Source organism: Melospiza georgiana, chromosome 16 (assembly GCF_028018845.1).
Source record: "Melospiza georgiana isolate bMelGeo1 chromosome 16, bMelGeo1.pri, whole genome shotgun sequence".
Classification (NCBI taxonomy): Eukaryota; Metazoa; Chordata; class Aves; order Passeriformes; family Passerellidae; genus Melospiza; species Melospiza georgiana.
This window is the reverse complement of record NC_080445.1, coordinates 8,103,580-8,119,317: the sequence shown is the minus strand read 5'-3', so window position 1 is coordinate 8,119,317 and position 15,738 is coordinate 8,103,580.

Below are 15,738 nucleotides of genomic sequence, written 5' to 3'. Positions count from 1 at the left end.
CCCCCAGGCGTGCACAGGAGCTCCCCCAGGACTCCCACTGTGCTCTCATTAAAAACCTGTGCAGGTGCAGGGATCCACAGAGATCTCTGCCCAGCAGGGACACTGTCCATCAGTAACTGATGCTGCAGCCCCTGTTGAGGCCTACCTTGTCTCATCCCAAACTGGAATGTTTCCTTATCCTATAATGTGTATTGATACAGCAATCCAACGTACAAATAATTCTAATAACAATGTATATTGAACTATTAGTTCACCACCAGTTTGGAGTTGAAAATCATTATAGTGTAAAAAGTCAATATTTTGTTTTGGAATTCCAATTTGAATATCAACAAAAAAATCAACTTTTAGCTTCTTTTACTTGTATAAAAGACTGGGGAAACATTGCTGTATTTTTTCTGAGTATTTATAAAGCCACTTTGAATTTAAGTGGGATAGCGCATACAACCATCTGCTCCATTTCCTCAAGGTCTTTTAGAGGATATCTTTTCCTGAACAGTATTCCTCTACAACAGAGCAACAAATATAAGACATTAAATTTCTTAGAACTTGCTCTCCTGAATTTATTTGTGATTATTACATCTTTGAGGTATTTTACATCTCCTAGGTGAGATATACATCCCCTAGCATTATGTACAGTATATGAGTAAATATCTGAGTTCCTGTCACAGACATCATCCTGTCACAGATTTATTACATCGTGGGCTACATTAGTCCTTGTTTGTGCATATAAGCTGTTTCTTCATATTCTGTTTATTAACAGTATGTTTTTCTGTTTAAATGTATACTTCCTTAAATGTCCTAGATATTATTACATATTAGCAGCAACAGTCATACATAACATAAAAACTGAGCACTTCCATTTAAGTGACAGGTTTCTAAACAAGTAGTTGTTGCAGTAATTTTGACTTGATAAATACATAACTTAAACCAGTTTCAGTTCTTTAAAACTTTAGGTCCTGAAAGCCAATGAAAAATAGTAGGAGAGTAATTTTTTTTTTGTGGATACATGCAGTCATATTATATGTATTAAATTTCAGCCAGGGTAAAAAGGAGGAGATAACCCAAAGCAGTAGTGTCCATGTTGGTTTCAGGAGAGTGTGAACTGCAGCAATCCTTTTCTGAGTTTTGGAATCCACATAAAGCTCCTTAGAGGAAAGTCATAGTCTGCCTGCAACGTGTTACGTAGTTAAATTGACAGCATTGTAACAACTCCGTTACAAAATTTTTTCAACGTCTCTGAAAATCAAACTTCGTGGAACAGCTGAATGTCGGATGTGTAGACAGTGCTGGCTGAGAATCAAATGTGCTTTTACTCACAGCAACTGCAAGGTGCTCCACGAGCAGCAGCTCCCTCTCCTCTGCTCAGCTTCACTGCTGTCCTGCCCGAGATTTCTGTCCCCTGCAAGCCAAGCCTGGCTGCAGATCAGCTCATGGTGCTGCAAGAGCTGGCTGTTCAGGGGCTGTGGGGAGATTTGTGCTGCTTGCATGATCCCTGAGAGCCTGGGCAGAAGCCTGAGAAGCACTGCATGCTGCAGGAGGGAAAAGCTGAATCGGGGCTCACGAGCAATTGCACATGATGAAATGCTGCACAGTGGTGGAGCAGAGCTGGCGTGCTCCGTGCTGCACTGCAGAGAAAGGCAGAGTTGCAGCAAGAAGCAGTTAGCTCTCACCATGGATGCCAATAGTAAAAGACTATTACACTCTGAAGCCCTTTTGAAAAATTAATGGTGTACTTGATGCTTCACCTTTCTGGTGAATCTGAGAATTTCCACCTGTTAAAATAACTGCTCTTGCATATAAATTTTCATGCTCTGCAGACCCAAGTTTATGTCATGTTTGTTGAAAGGGTAATTTGAAAGAGGCTGGCAGGAAAGTATCAAGCCTTTAGGTGTAATAAGACCAGGGAAATTTGTTTGAATGGTGTAATGAATCCAACTTGTTAATTTAGATCAGTTTGGTGCTTATGTTGATAGTGGAGTGCTATGAAAATGAAAAGAAAAATTGGTCTAAAAGGTGCAGCACAAACAGAAGTGAAACATACAGTAAACTCCCCCAAAGTATTTATCCTTTAATCTTCTCTAACTTTAATTGCTTTTTCTAGGCTCATTTTCCTACCTGTTTTTTTTAATGTGTTCCAGATCTCAACATTACCAAGTCCTTATCTCTCAATCTTTCCTTGAAGCCTCTGGAAAAGACTTTGATGAGATCAGTAGAGATGTCATAGTTTGTGAGTCATACTTCGTGAGACAGCTCGATAACCAGCCTTTGTGAGAAAAAACACGGTATCAGAGCATGAAAGAGAGGAGCCCTGGGTCCAGAAAGAGAGATTTAAACAGCAAGTCCTTATCTCTTAAAGTTCAGTGCTCTGACCCAGACAGTGTTCTGTAGGACTAATTTTATGTGATGTACAACCAAATTTTCTGTCAGTTTTGCACACATTTCTCAAGCACCACTCAGATTTTCCCACAACCTTTCTAGGGCATTTTTGTGGAAACTCACAAGTTGAGGTGTCCAACCACAAAGCTGGCAATGGAACCAAAAGTAATTCCTAGAGGAATTCCTAGAGGGCCTATGGTTCATCTGCTGGTCAATGGACCATGTAAGCTCTTCTTTCATACAAAACCAGGTAAAAAGACAAAATCTTTCACATCTCTGGATGTTTGCATGATAACATGCTAACAGGGTGGGAAAACACTCATCAGCAGAAAACAAATTGACTTGGATAGTGGCATATGGATAAAATCGGGGTAAACACAGGGAGCAACAGCAGTTCCCCTGGTTCCTCTGCAAGGAGGGCACTGCAGAGGATGGGCATCCCTGTGACAGCAGTCACTGGCACTATCTAAAGCAAACCCAGGAGGGTTCAAAGTCTCCACAAGGGGAATTGAGGCCCCGGGCACTGCTTGGTTGAAATCTCACCTGCATAGTTGTTATTGCATGCTACTTTTGTGAGAAAGGCTGTGTCCGTGGCTCAATAATGACACAATTCAGTCTGAATCAAAGGAGGATAAATTGCCTTTTACTGGCGGATACATGCAGTGCAAGGACTCAGAATTCCTTTGAGCCTATGAAAAGCTTGGTGTGGGAGAGCTGTCTAGCATTATGTAAAAGGGAATCTGATTTCCCAAATAACATACACGCATTGTAACCAGCAAATCATCTTCCCATAGTGCCTGGTATAAATCACTACAATTTGCAGCTTCTCTAACAACAGCCTTACAAACCACAGCTTCCTTCAAAAGCAACTTTGACTCATCTCCAGGCCAGGGTGAAAAAATAGCATATGGCTTTGTACATGAAAAGCACACATTATTCCCAGTCAACCCTATTTCTGACTTTTCTCCGATTTTCAAGTTTTGCTTTTTTTCAGCCTTGATAAAATTATTTTAATTCAATTTTTGCATGTTTACAGAGCAAACTACAAGGATTTACTCAGAAATAAGCAAAAGAAAGACAGCATATCTCATAAAGCCCTATTGACATGTTCTTTCAAATTTTTATTTTGTCATACTCCTTAGTCCTCAGTACTTGTGACTGCTCACTTAAAAATATGGTATTCTATAAACTGCAGTGTACCTTAAAGCTTTCTAGGCAGAAATTACATTTTTTTAAATGTTTAGAATAATCAGACGATCAGGTTGGCATCTTGAAGCATAACATATCGTAATATTGTCTAATAATTCTGCTATAGAAGACAGCTTCATCATCTGAAGCAGAATGAGGCCTTAAACAGAGGAATCTCTCTCTGTCTCTTTCTCATTGTTCTCCTAGATCACATTTATGCTACACTTTTTCCCAGCTCGCTGTAACACGACCATCCTTCTTACCCACAGCCTGTGCACCAATGCACACAGAACATTACAGCCCTGTTAACAAACACAGTCAGCCTTTCATTCAGCTAGAAATGTTACATAAACTGACTGTTTTCTTTTGCACAAGTTCCTTTAAATTCTTATTTGAGATATTAATTAGGTTGTATATGGTTTGCAATTATTTGGTTCTTTCAGTTTCTTGAACTTGCTGTTCCACAGTCTTACAGATACGGTGATCCTTCAGAATGAATAAAATTAACTTTGCAATAATCACTAATGCACAAAGATAGTGCTTCATCATGGTGCTTTTTCTTGTTATTTCTGTTCACTGAATATAAAAACAGTCGATGTTTTGTTCTCTCAGCTCATTCATTCAGATGTTTTTGTAAAATACTGACACTAGAAGCTGCCCTGCATTTATTTCATGTCTGATGTGCCATTAGTTAAACACCTACTCTCCAGATAAATGGAATTTAGCTCCAAGCATGCAGACCCAATCCACCAACCCCTTAATGACATGTTTGCAAATCCATAAATCCTGGCTGTAAGCTTTCACCAACACACAGCTGAAGAGCAAGCCAAGCCTTTAAACACCCAGAAGAAAACCCATGATGAGACCAAAAAAAGTGTCTCTGAGAAATGTAGCCATATGAACCAGAGCTGCACATGGAATTGTTGCTTGGGCATAGCTACCCCCCTGAAATGCAATCCCTTGTGTAGTGTCTACATACACACATTTCTATGGATACTAATTGGAATTTCAAATCTGGGATCCAAGTTGAAAACAACAAATCTAAGTTTGAGTGAAATATATCCTTTACCTTTTGAACTTCACAAGATTAAAAATAGCACTGAAGCAAATTACAAAGCAGCCCATCACTGCTGAGAGACACTGAAATTAACTGGCCAGGGTAGATTTCTAGTGCATTTCCCTCCTGTTTTCCTTCTGCACTGCCTGTGAGTGTGCTGGCTCTGTAATGCAGAGGCAGATTTTGGGGTGCACATCCTACACCAGCCCAGCTCCGGGTTGTGCTGAGCCAGCCTCAGTGCAGCTCATGGAAACAGCCCAATACACATCAGGGAGATGCACATCAGCATTTTAAAGCAATTTCATGTGCAGCCAACTGATGCTATAAATCAGTGAACAGAGAGTGATTTGCATAAGTGACAGGGTGTATGTGAATCCTTTGGGTTTCCCAAACCCTACTTCATTAGAAATCACATGCCTTTGTAAAATATGTAAATTTGTACATTTTTGTTAAATGACTGAATTGATTAATTACTTCATTTTATTTATATTCTGTTAGCTGGGTTCAGCTGTTCCTAGTACCTGTTGAATATTTATGGCCCTGTGTAGCACTAAGGTGGAGATTTGGAGGCTCTCTGGCTACTTACAGACTTTGGGGTACAGATGGACTCTGACTTACCCAGGGAAGGTAACAGAGTCACTGTCCCCATCTCAGCCCTGCCATGTTTCTCATTTCCTACACTAGCCTTCCTGCCCCAGGAGGCAAATGAGAGTCTGTGTGCTGCCGAGGTACTGCAGGGCATGGAGTGACACATTAATGCAAGCTGGAACTGAGGATTATGCTAATATGTCAGATTGTGCACTGGAGTGGGGAAACAGGGCAGGGAGCAGGGAACCTCAGCCTCAGCTGCCACCTCAGTGTCTCACCACAGAGCTGTAATTCCCACCTTGAACAGGGGACTTGATTATTTCATAGGCTGCCCCATTTATTCTCTCCTGCTCACTTGCATCAGCTTCAGAAGGGATCTTTCCATGGCATTAAGTCCCTGTGGGACCATTTTGCCAGGATCCTTCTCCCCTTGTGTCCCAGAAGGAAGATACTCTGGTGTGCTCCAACCCACTGCTGCAGGCTCCTCAGCTTTCCTGGGCAGCAGCTGCTGTAAATCCCAAGTGATAACTTCTCTTATGCCTTGCTTTTCTCATTAAAGCCTACACTTCTGCGCTGGCCAAAGTGGTTTGAGTGCACACACCTGGGCTCCTCCAGGCTGCTGGTGCCACTTCTACAGCTGGGCTGCTGCTGTCTGCAGTGCAGCTGTGCCCCAGCTCCCTAAGTGCCACCGTGTGACTGTCACCAACTCCGGGGCTGCCCCGAGGGGGTGCAGCCCATCTGCAGCAGCAGGAGGCTGACAAAACCAGCCAGGGATCCTCTCCCTGCTTCCCTGCCCCTGCTAGCCCTGCTGCACTGCTCCCTCCCTCCTGCCCTGCAGCTGAGTGGTTCTGTTTCCCTCTCCTTTGCACTATTAGAGGGAGGCACTTCTCTTGGTTTCACCTCTGTTCAGAATCCAGCAGAATGCCAGCTGGAGATCTGGAGAACGAGAGGGGTTTGGACCTGGAGAGCCATGCCAAGTAGCCAGGGCAAGAGTTTGGCTACCTCCCACACACCAGGCTTGTCTCAGCTTCCAAACCATCCCCATTGAAGTCACCTCTAAGTGCAGCCCTGCCCTTAGAGCCACGCTGTGTCAGCTCATCTGGGCTCAGCACAAACAGTCCCTGGCATAGCCAGGCTGGACATGCAGGTGAGCAGCCAAAAATTAAACAGCACTTCTTGTTCTGAAGAGTGAGTTATGAAATACATATTCCTCGTGGGGCACTGGGGAGTTGCTAAATGAGTTTGTGATAGTCTCCATAGCAATGGAAAAGCATACTAAGAGGAGAAACCACAGAGAAGATGTATGCCAGAGATATGTCTCCTTGACAACAACCCAGGCATGGGACTGAGAGAGCTGCCTGGAGGAGCTAAAGCTGGATCCTCATGTCCTTCTCTCTGAAGTGACTCAGGACATCAGAAGGAGCTGCTCTTAATAAAAGCAACAAGCACCAAAACAAGAATAAATTAAACCACTAACACTGATTTACATGAGTTAGAAATATATGGCTGGGTATATCAGTTCCTTTACATACCTATATGAATCATGTATGAATTTTATATATTCATATGCTGTGAAGTCAAGTATTCAAAAATTATCAATCTTACTCAAGGCCATGCAGCTGTCTCCAGTTCTCCTGTCTCTTTGCCTTTCAAGACATTCTTTAACAACATGATCAAGGAGACTTTTCTTGTAGGACCCATGCCTTGTTCAGCACAGTGGGCAGATGATGCTCACTGAATTGTTGAGTCAATATTTTGTCTTTTCCTTGTTCTTCAATAGCTTGCCTCAGGCCTTCTTTATTTCATGCAGTGCAAACATACTCACAAAGACAGAATAAATTCCCTCATGACAGCTTCTGCAGCAGTTATTATAGCAACCAAGTTAAATGCTACCAAACTGGAATAATGCTAAAAATACCAGCAAAAACCCAAAACCCCTGCAACTAAAAAAGGCAAAAAAACAGGAGACAGCAAGCCCAAACTTTTCCAGCTGTGCCATTCACCAGCTCTCCTGCAGCCAACAAATCCAGTTGTTACTTTTACTCTCATGTCTCTTTCTACTTGCCCAGACTTTGATATGTTGCTCCAACCTTGGGACTACTGGAAGACTCCCCTCACATCTTACTGAGTGCTGAGCCCCTTCAGGGAGAGCCTGGGATGGCTGTGTGTTCTGTACAGGAACTACAATATTTGGGGGGATCTAAAAAATATTCTTAATAAGTAATACCCAAACAAGCAGGTCATCATTCAGTTTAGTGCTGCATTCTCCCAGTGAACTTTGGCTCTCATTACAGATATTGCTGCACAGACTTGGAAATATAATTTTAAAACAAAGTGTAGGGCCCTCTTTTCTTTTTCAATCAGGTGCTTAATATTAAGCAAAGTCCATACCATGGTTTATTGACTGAATGGTGAAGGTAAAGCAAGGTATTTTCAGGCAGAGTATTGCAACGCAGTAAGTTCTGTCACTTTAAATTAAATTAAAATAATAGCTGAGTTGGTAGAGGTATTATTGAAATTAAATTCTAGTGTTTCCCTCATCTTGCTTATAATTAAATGAAGTAATTGCTCTTGGATTGTTTAGGTGATTTAAAATTAATTTCATTGTTATCCTACTGCATTTATTAGCTGACAGATGCAAATCTCCCAGGACCATTGAATAGCTCTGTTCCTCCTCCCTCCCTCCCTGCTGACTCTTCCCTTCCTTGGGGTTTGCAATATTCCCTGCAAATCAGGAAAAGCCCAGGAATTCTCCTGCAGCAATGTCAACAGAGAGGACTTTACAGTTTTCTGCCAGCAGTCAGCTTTAATAAAAGGAAAGAAAGAAAAAGAAGGAAAAGGGAAATTGCAGTGAGTACCTGGGGCTCAGCAGGCTCCTGAAGTGCCAGGTTCCCCAGACAGAAGGATTGCTGAGGAGCCCTCCCCTCCTGCAGCTCAGCTGCTGCTCAGTCCTGCCAGGTCCTTCTGGACCACAGATTGTCCTGTGAGAGGGAAAGCACCACCAAGGCACAAGGATGAATTTGCTGAGAGCTGGGTTCATCCTACACATGTAGCTGCTGGGACAGAATCAAGTACAAGCACATTGACTTTGGGCTCACCCAGCACATTTTCTGCTAGCACACAGCTTTATTACTCCCTGTGGTCTTTCTGAGCATGTTTTTCATTTTCTCCACAAAATAGGGGATTTTTTATTGTACTTAGCCCAAAGCTGCACACACTGCGCTACTCCCTGAGGAAGTTTTTCTTCCAGAGACCATGATGTCATCAGTGACTTGGACCTGGCTACTCTGGACACTGTGTGCAGACACTTATGTGCCAAGTGAAAGAGAACAATGGCAAAATATCTCCAAGGCTGCCAGCAAGACAGACCATGGTGCAAGGTGCCTGCCTGGGAAGCCAATTAAATCCACAATGCTTGAAGGGAGCTCAGAACACTTGGCATGAGAGCACACCCCCACACAGGAGTCAGAAAACACAGCATATCTTAAAAACCAGGGGATATTTCCTTAATGCCTTTTATCCATGTGGGCAAAGTTGACAGTCTTCAGATGCCCAGACCTGCTGTGGGGTGCCAGGGATGAGCTTCTGAGAGCTCCCTCTGATGGAAGGAGGATCAGACACTCAGATATTGTCAGAGCTCACCTGAGTGCCTTCCTTTGGACACACTGCCAAATCCCATGCCCTTACAGAACTGTTTTTGTAAACACAATACCAACTTTCCCACCTCCTTTTAATCTAGACCTTTCCTACCCTGTGTGTTTTTTCATCTCCCCTTCCTTCTCCTCACACCTCTCCTTTTCCTCTCTCACCCAGGTTTTGTTCCCAGGTGAGGTCCATGACCCTGTGGGTCACAGACATCAGGCAGGTGCATTCCTACAGACACCTCCAGCCACTGAAAGACAGACAGACAGACAGACTTCCCCAGCAGCCTGGGACAGCTTGCCATGGGCCAGCAGGGTCAGCTGCTGCCTGCCACCCACAGGTACTACTACAGACCAAGATGATGAGCTCCAACTGGATTTAGGTTCCTTCAGGTGTCAGGAAGCCCAGACGAGGCTGCCAGCCCCCTCACATTATGTGGGGCAGACCCCAGACCCTGTAAGGGTGTTGGGGTCCCTCGGGTCCCCCCTCCTGGCCACAGCTTCTGCAGGAGCCAGTGTGAAGGGGCTCCCTCCTGCCATGCCCGTGCAATTCTTGCTGTCAGCAGCAGATGGCCAAATATTACCACACATACATAACATTTACATCCAAAAGGGCACATAATTGGATAGAAATCGCCTTTCCTTGCCAGCATTTATTTATAAAATGGCATATGTACACTTGGCATTTACCTTTCTATATGCAACATTACTAAATGTGTGACAAAGGGTGACACTCATTTCCTTTCCCACTCCTGACATGCTTGCCAAAGCAAAGAGCCTTAAGCAAACAAGTAGTAGGATAAAGCCTTGTCCTAAACCATGTAAACCTTATTTCTTATTTCAAATTTATTTTACAGGATAGAAAAAGCCCCCAAGGCCTGGACCCAGCTGCAGCAAAGCCCAGGTGAGCAGCAGCTGGCAGCAGGTGGCAGAGCCTGAGGCATCTGGAATTTGGATGCACAAAGTGTTTCATTAAACACATCAAAAGGCCCAGCGAGGGCTTGGGCTGGCAAAGACACGGGTTCGTGGCTTCAGCTGGTTTGAAGGAGAGCACACAAAGCTTCTCTCAGTGTCTCACAGGGGCAGAGGGAGGGGCTTTACCTGCGCTCTTTAGCATTGCACAACACCTGAAAACAATCGATAGAGGCTCCGGTAATAATGTGATAAACAGGAGCCAAAAGGGAAGGAATCGCCTCTCCAGCACCACCCCAGCACAGCAGTGCAAACAGTCAGGCACACACTGGGCTGGTTCAGCCAGGACACGGGCCAGACACTGAAACAAGGCTGCACTTGCACAGGATTGGGAGCACACACACCACAGCACTGCATCCTCCATCAGCTCCTGGGCACCATGGCAAAAACACTCACCTGCCTTCGGCTGCCTCTCCACTCTTTGGTGCTGCTGTCTGCCAGATCCATCTTCCTCAGGGTTGTTTGGAAAACCCACCCAGTAACTGGCTCCCCATCCTTTACTGTACATCAGTTAAAGAAGAAAACGTGAGAGGGAAAAGTTCCATCACTTCAGCATGCTTTAAGGGAATTATTTTCCTGAAATGCTGAGTTTCCAGTAGCTCAGAAATTGCCTTTTAATCTTAAAGTGATTAAAGATTACTGCAGGGTGCCAATCATAACCAAACCAGCTCTTTCTGTACTACTTATGTAGCACTGGATTTTATGTTTCCTCAGAGCTTTGAGCTCTGTGCTAGATTGCCAGCAAGCTGGGTAGTAGCACGAGCTACTGGAAAGGTCCTTGGTGTCACCATCAACTGCAGAAAATGCATGACTGCCCCATTCTCACACCCTACTTAATTTTTGGCTGACATTTACCCACAGTGGCAGCCTATAACTCTCGAGAAGAAAGAATGTAGGATGGCTTTCTAAAAATGCATAATCTGGGGACCAAGCTGGCAAATAAGGCTGAATTGATATTTGATTTCTGCCTTTTTATGCTAAATCAATAGGACTACAGGTATGCACAGAGGGCTTTCATGTTGAATGATAGCACTCACACCCCTTACTCCTCCCCACAGCAGCACACCCTACTCCAGACTAAACAGGGTGTGATATTCAGTGATCATTTCCCTTGAGCAGAAATCCAGCCTCTGGTCTGGATGCTGTTGGACTCCTCCTGGCAGCCTCTGACACTCAGCAGAAACCCTGTCCTGCCTTCAGTGTTCCAGCCCCAGTGCCTGACAGAGACCTTCTGTCTCACAAACAGCATCCTCCTGAAATAGCATCTGTCCTTGCAACGACCTCCCTCCCTGATAACCAGGCAGTGGCTTATCAATGGGCTTTTAGTCCTCTAGTCTCTCCCTCAACTGCCCAGATCAAAGAGTTTCCCACTCCAACAGCCCTCCCTGCACACCCTTGCTGCCTTCCTCTTCCGAGAGCCTACTTTGCCTGTGCCCAAAGCCCTGTGGCTTGGACACACTCCTCACATGTCTGGTCACACATGATGGGGGGATGCAAGTGCAGGAACAGGAGCTGCAGCATCTCCTGGAGGGTTTTGAGCAAACAGGAATAGGATGTGCCCCAAAATGCACATACAGCCTCAGCCTAATTTTTCAGGTTTATCAAATTATGGGACGTGCTTACAATTGCGCATCAGCCTGGGCTCCTGCCATTTCGGAAAGCAGCCCCTGAAAGTCCTGAGTGTGTGTTGTATTTGTACCTGCAGTGACTAATTTCAGGATTTTCTTGTTTTAAAAGGAGCCTGTCAGAGCATGGAGACATAAAACAAATCTTTCTTCAGCTTAATGTATTTTAGACTTATCTGTAGCTCAGCGATCTGATATGATCAATTGGAGCAGATATAGTTTAAGTTCCAGAGTTTTGAATTCAAGAAAATAACTGCTTTTGTCTTCTGAGAGCCTTCTAACTGAGGGTACCCCAAATATAATTCCCCTCTCAGACAGCAGCAATCCTGGTAGGCAGCTTTAGACACATGCAATTCTACATTACGTCAGAGAAAACAGCTTGTCTGAAAGTAAACCAGCTCAGCAAAGAGTAAACAAAGCATCCTGCCAGGGGTTATTGCACTGCATTTCCCTGGCTGCGCATTCGGGACTTCCTCAGGGGCGTGTTTGGAGCCCAAGCCGCTTTTCCTGATGCCTGTCCCCAAGCAGAGCAAACCCAGCGGGAAGGAATGCCCTGCTTGCCGAGGGGTGAGCGCAGGGCAGGGCATGCAGGAGCCGCCGGGGCTGTCACTGCAGGGGACACCGGCACCGGGGACAGAGCCGCAGCTCCGGGAGCTCTGGGCTCGCTGGGGCCGGAGGAGCCGGCACGGAAACCTCTGCACGTGTGCCTTCATCATCATCATCATCATCATCATCATCATCATCATCATCATCCATGCCCGCCCGGCAGCGCGGGGCTGCTAAGCAACTACAGCGGGCGAGGAGGCGCTTCTGCGATAAGGCTAAAAATAGTCCCCAGCAGGCGAGACAGCCGAGCAGCCGCTGACGTGAGGCTGGCATTGCTGCCCTCTGTGCCAGTGCCACACACTCCTCTGGTGGCCCAGAGCTGCCCCGGAGTCCCCAGGGACCGGCCCTGGGCAGGGACAGCGCCGCTGGCACCCCTGGCACACCGCGCCCTGTGCCCAGCCTGTGCCCTGTGCCCAGCCCTTCCCTGCCCGTGCCTCATACCTAACACAGGAGGGAATGGAAAGAAGCCCCTGGGCAAATCTGGTGTTAGAAGGAGCAATTTGATTAAACTGACAAAATCGTACACACCATTGGAAATGACAAGTGACATCTACAAACACGAGGCAGAGCACACAGCTCCCTCTGTCGCCTCGGTCTGTTGCTCCTGGCAGCTGAAATCACTTTGTGCCTCATCTGTACCAAACCCAGCTTGCCTCTCTCCTCATGCAGGGATGGCAGACAGCATAAACCAAACACAGGGAAAGGCGTCCATATACTCTACACAGCAGTGTTTGAAGCTCTAGGTCTGGAAGAGGGAGAAATGGCAGGAAGGAGCCCTGTTTTTATCTGTTTGGTAAAAGCACACTGCCCTCATGTCAAAGGGAGAGCCTTCTCTCCACCAGCTTTGGCACCAGTCCTGCCCAAAATGAACCACTACACCTTTGGGGAAGCACAGTGCAAAACCACTCCAGGAACTGATGCAGTGCAAAAATCACCCACTTTCTCCACTTCTCCTCTCTTTTGGCAGCAGGATATTTCTTGGGCACAGCCTTCCCCCATGACTGCAGCACCTCTCCTGGCCCCATTACCACATCAGGGAAATTATCAGGGTGGAAAGAACCCCCCAGCTCCCTTTCCCCAGGGGTGTTTTGGCCCAGATCTGCTCTCTCAGAGCACCCCAGGTTCCAGCAGGGCTGAGGTGGGATGGAGGAAGGGAGGGAGTGTGCTCCTGGCAAGAGCTGTGGCAGGAAGGGTTGGTTAGTCACAGGCATTGAGCAACAGCCTCTTTCACCTCCTTGCATCACCAACTGCAGGAACAGGAAAGTCCAGGCAGGTGCTACCCCACATTTAAGGATTACTTTGAATAATGCATCCCAGAGATGTGTTTAGCTCCTTGAAATACCACTTTCCTTTAAAGGAGTGGCTCAAGATCCTGGGTAAGTTGTATCCAAAGTTTCATGAGTACAAAATCAGCAGCAAGAGCCCCCTGCTTCAAACCAGCAAAGGAGCACACCAGCTGAGCCTGGTGGCACCCACACAGGGATGTCCCTGGAAACTGGGACATGCTTAACTCAGTGTTCTTGGTAATCCAGGCAGGTACCTTAACCACACATTCTCCTGCCTCATGTATTTTTCTAAAAAGCAGTCCAAAGCCCCAGGCACCAGCCTTGCAAACTGACCCCACTTCACTTGCCTTGGAGGCACCTGGGATGATGCTTCTTCTTCCCCCTAAGGTGCTGTTATGGCAGGTGATGCTTCCAGGGTGCAGCTTTTATGGCAGAGGATGTTTGCACCTGCAGCCAGCACACATGGTGTGCATCACCAGCTCCCCTGGTCACCCAGGAGAAGGCAGCAGGGTCTGATGAGCAGCAGGTGGCTCCTAGCTGGCACTGAACTGCCAGCTCCTTCCAGGACCTTCCTCCCAGCACACAAAATCATACCCAAATGGAGGAAGGGCAGAGCTAGAAACGAAATTTTGTTGATGTTCATTGCAGAGAAAATGGCCTCTCTGCAGCTAGGCCATTAATCTCCCTGTGAGTGTAAAGGAGCCATGGGTGCACATGTCTTCCAAATACCAATGTCATTTTCAGTGGGAGTGAAACCTAACTGATCTTTAACATGCAGCAGTTAATTTCAATGCCTTTTGTACATCAACACTACCAGTGAAACAAACACCAGATTTTACTAAAATGAGTACGTGTCAACATATTGGTGAGTCACACACACCCAGTTGCAGACTGAATTACCCAGAAGCTTTCTTCTTCAGCACTTTTTATCCAGTAATGATAGAAACATCCCAGCTGGAAATCCTGGTGCATCCCCTGTCTTTCCTGTTCTTGCCCTGAAGCTGAGGTTTGGAAAGAGATTTCCAAGTGGGAAACACCATATGTGTCAGCCACACATGTACAGAACCGGAAACCTCAAGGCAGCAGCTCCACTAAACCTTTCTACAAACCCGAATGGAGAGGGTTCAGCCAAACTAGGGGGCCTGTAGACATTTTGGAGCAGGCTTGTTGTAACCCTTCCTGGCCATCCCTGCCACCCAAGCACACTGAGCACTTGCTGAGACCTTGGGATCTGCCTGGGACCCTGGGATGCCCAGCCTGTGCTTGCAGACTGCCACAGCTTCACTTCTATTTGCTGCTGCTCTTTACAGCTTACTTTGAATGAATCGTCACAAAAGAGCTGAGGGTTTGATACCTCACAGCTGTGAAGTATAAAGAAAGACCTTTAGAGATACCTTGCACCATAAATGTATTTGTCTGTGCTGGTCTATATCTAGGTGATAAATGAAGACACTTGAAAGAGCTTCCTAATCTTTGAAAAGCAAACCAAAGCCAATAATCCTTTCTAGTTTTATTATACCATCCATCCAATTTCCTTTGCTCTCCTTCCAAGAGCATTGGTGGCAGATGGGCAGCTTACAGCTTCCAGCCTGGCTGGGTTTGCTGCTGGGGTCCATTGCAGGGCAAAGGCACTGGAACCACTGAGCAATCATCCCCACTGTGCTGGCCTCAGTCTTCACCAGGGCTGCAAGCCTTCTTCCTCAAGGCCAGCTTCTGACAAAATCTCGTATCAAACCAGAAATCCAGACTGACTTTAATGTATATAAATATCTCAAAGGTACCAAGAGGATGGTGCCAGATCCTTCAGTGGTGCAGCATCAGGACAAGGACCAGTGGCCATAAAATAAAACACAAGTTTCACCTCAGCATAAGGAAGAACTTTACACTGAGGATGGCAGAGCCCCAGAACAGGCTGCCCAGAGAGGCTGTGAAGTCTCCCTCTACAGAGACCTTCAACACCCATCTGGATGCATTCCTGTGTGACCTGTTCCAGGTGACCCTGCCCTGACAGGCCCATTGGACTGGATGATCTCCAGAGGTCCCTTCCAACCCTAACTATTCCATTATTTACTAGATACAGCTCCACAAGCCACCCCTCATCTCCTGGGAAATCTTCTTGCTCTGGTAGTTCTCACAAGTGCCAGCCATCCACACCAGTCTACAGCCACCCACAGCTCTCTGAGGACCCAAACCAGCTGACAAAGACCTACCACCATCACAACCCCACAGTGAGGTGGGAGGATGTTACAGAATCGAGAGCCTGTTGCTATGCTTCATTTTCCCTCTGGGCTCCACCATGAAGCCTCTTCAATAATGGCTTTATGGCTCCATCAATCTTATTTAAACTTCAGTACAAATAAATTGCAGCACATTCAGAGTCCCATCACAGTGCTCTGACT